The following is a 6,000-nucleotide window of genomic DNA, read 5'->3' as shown; positions in this document are numbered from 1 at the left end:
GATTTGATCAAATTAGGCCACCTTGCTCCTGCTCCCACCTGTGCCTTACTTCCTCCATCGAAGCTGTCTCTCTCCATCGACACCCCCCCCCCCCCCCCCCCCCCCCCCCCCCAATATATGTCTTACACCCTGTCCTCTCCTATCTCCTCCTCAGACAGAATCTTATCCTGCAGTGCCAGAGGCAGCAGCTTCAGGAACAAGGCCAGTTCCATAATTGGAATCCTTTGTTAATTGATAGGTCGCCTCTAATTCCGCTAACTCTGCAGACCTCCACCCAATAAACATGTCCCTGAAGTACTCTATTCCCACCTGCTCCCACTCCCTAAACTTAGAATCCAACCCAGCCGGGTCAAACTGGTGGTTGCCGCAAATCAGCACTCACACGAGACATGCCCTCCATTTTGAAATGCTGCCAACACTGGTTCCACACCCTTAGCACTGACACAGGGCTTGTGGAATACCTAGCAGTTAAGAGAGAGGTGCCAACAATAAGGCTCTCAAACTGGTCCCCCTACACAAGACCTCCACCATCCACCCCCACACCGGCCTCTCCTCTACCGCTCACTTCCTAACCGTTATTTATTTTATTTATTTTAAGTGTTTTTATTGAGTTTTTGGTATACGAAACAAATATAAATGTGAACAAACAGTGGGAGTTAAACAAGAGAATATATAAGAAGTCTAGAACTATTTGCACCAAGATTGGTTTTGACTACATAAATACATCACAGTTTTCCCTTCCTTTCCTTTTATTCCTTGCTTGCCGCGTTTGACGTGGTGATTGTGGTCGCCTGCGTTTTGCTCCCTACCAGTTTTCCCTTGGCTTTTCTTCCCTTTGGTTCAGTTTGTTGTTGCCTCCCCCCTCCCCCTCTCCTTACTGTGTTGTGGCGACCCCCTCCTGATCTTTGGCTTCCTAGTTGTTGGCTACAAACAGGTCTTGGAAGAACTGAGTGAACGGCTCCCACTTTTTGTGGAAGCCTCCTTCGATTTTCGGGTCAAATTTAATTTTCTCCATTTGGAGAAATTCCGGTAGATTGGACAGCCAGTCCAGACCGTCTGTTCCGGTGGCTGTGATATGCTGAGTGGACACACATCAGGTGGCTCTCCTCCCAAACGAATCTAGCAGAGGCAATTTATCGGGAATGTCGGCTTAAAAGGCCCAGCAAAACCCAGCCAAAGGCACACAAAAGGAATGTGACTGGAAATAATAACAAATGGAAGGGACAGTGAGACGCAAGGAGCAGCAGCGAGGGAAAAGCGCAGGAGCGGCAGGCGCGCAGGCAGATGGCCACGAGACGAGACGGAGTTTCAGGTGAACCTGGTTGGGGAAAAGCTGGTGAACCAAACAGCGGAGCAGGAAAAGGATGGGGCGACCATCATCACCCCGCACAGGGGGAAAAGTGCAGAAGCGTGCTGAAAAGGGAGCTAAACGCCATAAAGGAGGCGATAAGGACGGAGCTCCACATGATGATGAATGAGGTGCTGTCGGAGGCGACAGACAAAATGCAACGAACCATCAAAGGCCTGGGAAGGAAGGTGGAGGAGCAGGAGAAAACGATCCTGGAGTTGGAGAGGGCCGCCTCAGACCAGAGCGACAGGATGGTAGCTCGGGAAACCGAGTTGAGAAAGTTGGTAACGACCAGGGGAGCCGAAGAGGGAAAGTGGAGGATCAGGAAAATAGATCCAGACGGCAGAATGTCAGAATAGTGGGTCTGCTAGAGGGGATAGAGGGCAGAGACCCAATGGGCGATATCACCCAAATGCTGGGCAAGCTAGTGGGATGGGAGGGATTTCCAAACCCCCCAGAAATGGACAGGGCGCACAGGTCTCTTCGACCCAAGCCCAAAACCAGAGATATTATTCCAAAGTTGCACCGGTTCCAGAACCGGGAAAAAATCCTAAAGTGGGCTCGGCAGACGAGATCGAGCACTCGGGAAGGGAAGAATGTAAGGGTATATCAGGACATTTGGGCGGAACTGGCAAAAAGAAGGGCTGAGTTCAACAGAGCAAAATCAGCACTCTACAAAAGTGAGGTGCGATTTGGGAAGTTATTCCCGGCCAGACTCTGGGTAACATTCAAGGGAAAGGAACTGTATTTTAACACCCCAGCGGAGACTGATGAGTTTGTTAAATCAAAAAAATTGGGGAAGGAACAGCCGCAACAGTAATGAAAGCCACAGGGGTGGAAAAGAAAAGAAGAATCGGAACAAAGAGCGGAGGACAGACCGCAAACAGAGACGATAATAGCAGGAACTGTACACATTTGCTTTCCGTTTTGTGTGGGACTGTGCTGCCTCATTTTCGGCCTTGTTTCTTCTCTCATTGCATTGGGGGGGGGGGGGGGGGGGGGGGGGTGGAGCAAGGAAAGCGAGGGTGAGAAAATCTAGTAAGAAGAAGGTAAAACAGGGCCACAGCTGGCCAAGTACTGGGAGGGTGGCCACCGTACTAGCGAGGAGGGCCAACACAGGAGGGCAGGAAGGAGGGCCGCTGTGTGCCTCTCAGGGGAGAGGGAATGCCTGGTATGAAGGGAGGGGGGAGCCCAGAACAAAAGAGAAGTAAAGAGAAGGTTGAGGTAGAGACACCGGACTCCGGCCTCGGCAGGCATGGTGCAGGGCAAGGAACCAAGAAAGGCGCTGCAAACAGCCACTCATGAGGGCATCAGGGCGAAGGGAGACCCCGGAGTGCAGGGGCGCATCCACGTGGCATACACATAGCTGGCAGCCATGTTGGGCGCCTGCTGGACAAAGGGAAACCCCGGAGCGCTGGGGCCCGACCTCATGGTGAGAGCAGCGACCGCGGCCATTTTGGACAGCTCCCGAAAAAGAATAAACATAGAACATTACAGCGCAGTACAGGCCCTTCAGCCCTCGATGTTGCGCCGACCTGTGAAACAACTAAAGCCCATCTACACTATTCCCTTATCATCCATATGTTTATCCAATGATCATTTGAATGCCTTTAGTGTTGGATACAAAGGGAAACCCGTGCAGGGGTGCGTCCACCAGGTAAGTATGGGTGATCCCGCAGGACAGGGGGGGTCGAAAACCCCCCCACCAGGATTGTTACCTGGAATGTAAGGGGACTCAATGGCCCAGTGAAAAGATCCAGAGTCTAGTGGGGTAGCAATACTAATTAACAAGAGGACAAAGTTTACAGAAACCAAGACAGTTACGGACCCAGGGGGAAGTTACATCATGGTCAGCGGAGTCCTGGAAGGGGCACCGATCGTTCTGGTAAATGTGTACGCTCCCAACGGGGACGACACAGAATTTATCAAGAAGACCATGGCGGAAATCCCCGACCTTGACACCACTGACTGATTATGGGGGGGGGGGGGGCGACTTTAGCATGCAGGATCCACTGACAGACCAATCAAACCCCAGAGCACGGAAAAAGACTGGCATGGCGAGGGAACTAGAAGCTTTCATGGAGCACATGGGGGCGGTGGACCCATGGAGGCTCCTGCACCCAGGAGAAAAGAAATTCTCATACTTTTCAGAAGTGCACAAGGTGTGCACACATATCGACCTCTTTGCAGTGGGGAAATCGGTGCTTCCAGGGATCACGGGAACGGAATACTCCGTGATCGTTATCTTTGACCATGCTCCACACTACATGGATGTGAGGTTGGAGACAGGCCAGGCCCAGCGCCCCACGTAGAGGTTGGACACGGACCTTCTGGCCGACAAGACCTTCTGCCAAAAAATATCACGGGCCAGAGGTGACTACATTAGTAACAACCAAAACGGGGAGGTCTCATCCGGGGCTGGGAGTAGGTTTCACCACTTGGGTGAGGCTCCTGTACAACGCTCCCAAAGCGAGTGTCCAAACTAACACCACCAGCTCTGAATACTTCCAGCTACAGAGGGGAACAAGGCAGGGCTGCCCCCTGTCCCCACTCTTGTTCGTGCTGCCGATCGAACCCTTGGCGATAGCCCTGCGGGACGTAAAAAGCTGGAAGGGAATCTGGAGAGGAGACAGAGAGCAGAGTCTCACTCTATGCAGATGACCTGCTCCTCTATGTCTCGAAGCCACAGGAGGGACTGAAGACAATACTGCAAATCCTGAAAGAGTTTGGAACCTTCTCGGGCTACAAACCTAAGTGTACCAGTGAACCCAAAAGTGGGAGGGACAGAGCTGGAGGGGCTTCTGTTCAAAACTGCCCAGAACAGATTCCGTTACCTGGGAATCCAGATAGCCAGAGACTGGACATAGATCCAGAAGTGGAACCTGACCAGCCTGGTGGAGGAAGTAAAAAAGGACCAACAAAGGTGGGGCTCACACCCACTCTCCCTGGCGGGGAGAGTGCAGACGATCAAGATGAAAGTACTGCTGAGGTTCCTCTTCCTGTTTAAATCCATACCGATCTTCATTCCCAAGGCCTTTTTTCAAAATGTAGTCAGTCCAATCAGGGCATTTGTGTGTGTGTGTGTGTGTGTGTGTGCGTGTGTGTGTGTGGGTGGGTGGGGGGGGGGGGGGGGGGGGGGGGGGGGGGGGGTAAGAACCCGAGAATTCCTAAACAGACACTGCAAAGGAGGAAAATCAAAGGCAGCTTGGCCTTACCAAACCTACAATACTACCACTGGGCAGCAACGGCAGAAAGAGTGAGGGGATGGGTACAAGAACCCGACACAGATTGGGTACAAGTAGTGGAGGCCTCCTGTAAAGGAACAACCCTCCGGGGCCTGGCTACAGCAGCACTCCCATCCCCTTCAACAAAGTACACAAGCCCAGTGGTAGCAGCTATGCTGAGAATGTGGACCCAGCTAAGAGAACACTTCGGGATAGCCAAAATGTCCCCCATGGCCCCCATCTGCAGCAATCACAGATTCCCCCCAGCCACGTTGGATACCACCTTCAAAAGATGGAGGTGGGACGGGGGCACACAGACGGTCGGGGACTTCTACGTAGGGCACAGACTGGTGAAACTGGATGAACTGAAGAGGAAGTGGAAGCTAGCAAAAGGACAGGAATTGAGACACCTCCAAATAAAACACTTCCTCCGCAAAGAGACAGTAGGGTACCCCGGGGCCCCAGAAACCACACTACTAGAGGACCTGATTGGCACAAGCAGCAAAAAGGGGAGCTATGTGGGAAAATATACGGACAGTTACTCGACAGAGCTCGAAAACCAGTGGACGAGACCAGACGGAAATGGGAGGATGAACTAGGGACAGAGGTGGGATGGGGACTCTGGAGCGAAGCACGGAGCAGGGTCAACTCCACCTCCTCCTGCGCAAGGTTCAGCCTCATGCAGTTCAAAGTGGTGCACAGAGCACACCTGAGCAGAACCCGAATGAGCACTCACTTCCTGGAGGTGGAGAATAAATGGCTGCACCGATACCCGGAAGATTGCCACTATCAGACATGGCATCACCCTCACCCCCACAACCATGGACTTTGCCTCGGAGAAGGCTGTCCAGAACCCAGTAAGTTTGGGACAAGCCCAGAACATGTGGGCATGATTGGCCGGGCCCCTTGGCACCGTTCACATCTGTCCTCCATCTCCAGGAAGAACCTGCTCATTTAGGTTCTCGTAAGTGGGCTGTATGTACCACGTTTAGTTGCATTAGGCTTAACCTTCCGCATGTGGAGGTTCGAATTGACCGTGTACAGTGCTTCACTCCAGAGTCCCCATCCTATTTCGAACTCCCAAGTCACCACTCGTCCTCTGGACTGGCTGTTATTTGGCATCTTTCCTTCTTTCTTCATTTTGTTAGTGGTGTGGGGATAATTTGTTTCAATTGCAAACATTTTGGGTTTGCGGGAGGAGAGCCACCTGATGTGCAACTTCTCAGCACACCCCTGTCATTGGAGGTCCTTCCTAAGCTTTGTGATGTTCGCTGTACAATAATAATTCTGCAGATTTGGCAATGCAGCCCCCTCACTGCCTGTCCCACTCTTCCAGGGAACCTTGCCTGCCCATATCAACACCAAGATCATTTTATTGAACCTCCTAAAAAAAAGACTTGGCACAGAAATCGGAAGGTTACAAACAAA

Source organism: Scyliorhinus canicula, chromosome 8, assembly GCF_902713615.1.
Source record: "Scyliorhinus canicula chromosome 8, sScyCan1.1, whole genome shotgun sequence".
Lineage (NCBI taxonomy): Eukaryota > Metazoa > Chordata > Chondrichthyes > Carcharhiniformes > Scyliorhinidae > Scyliorhinus > Scyliorhinus canicula.
The sequence above is the reverse complement of the archived record's forward strand: the minus strand, read 5'-3'. Positions refer to the sequence as shown.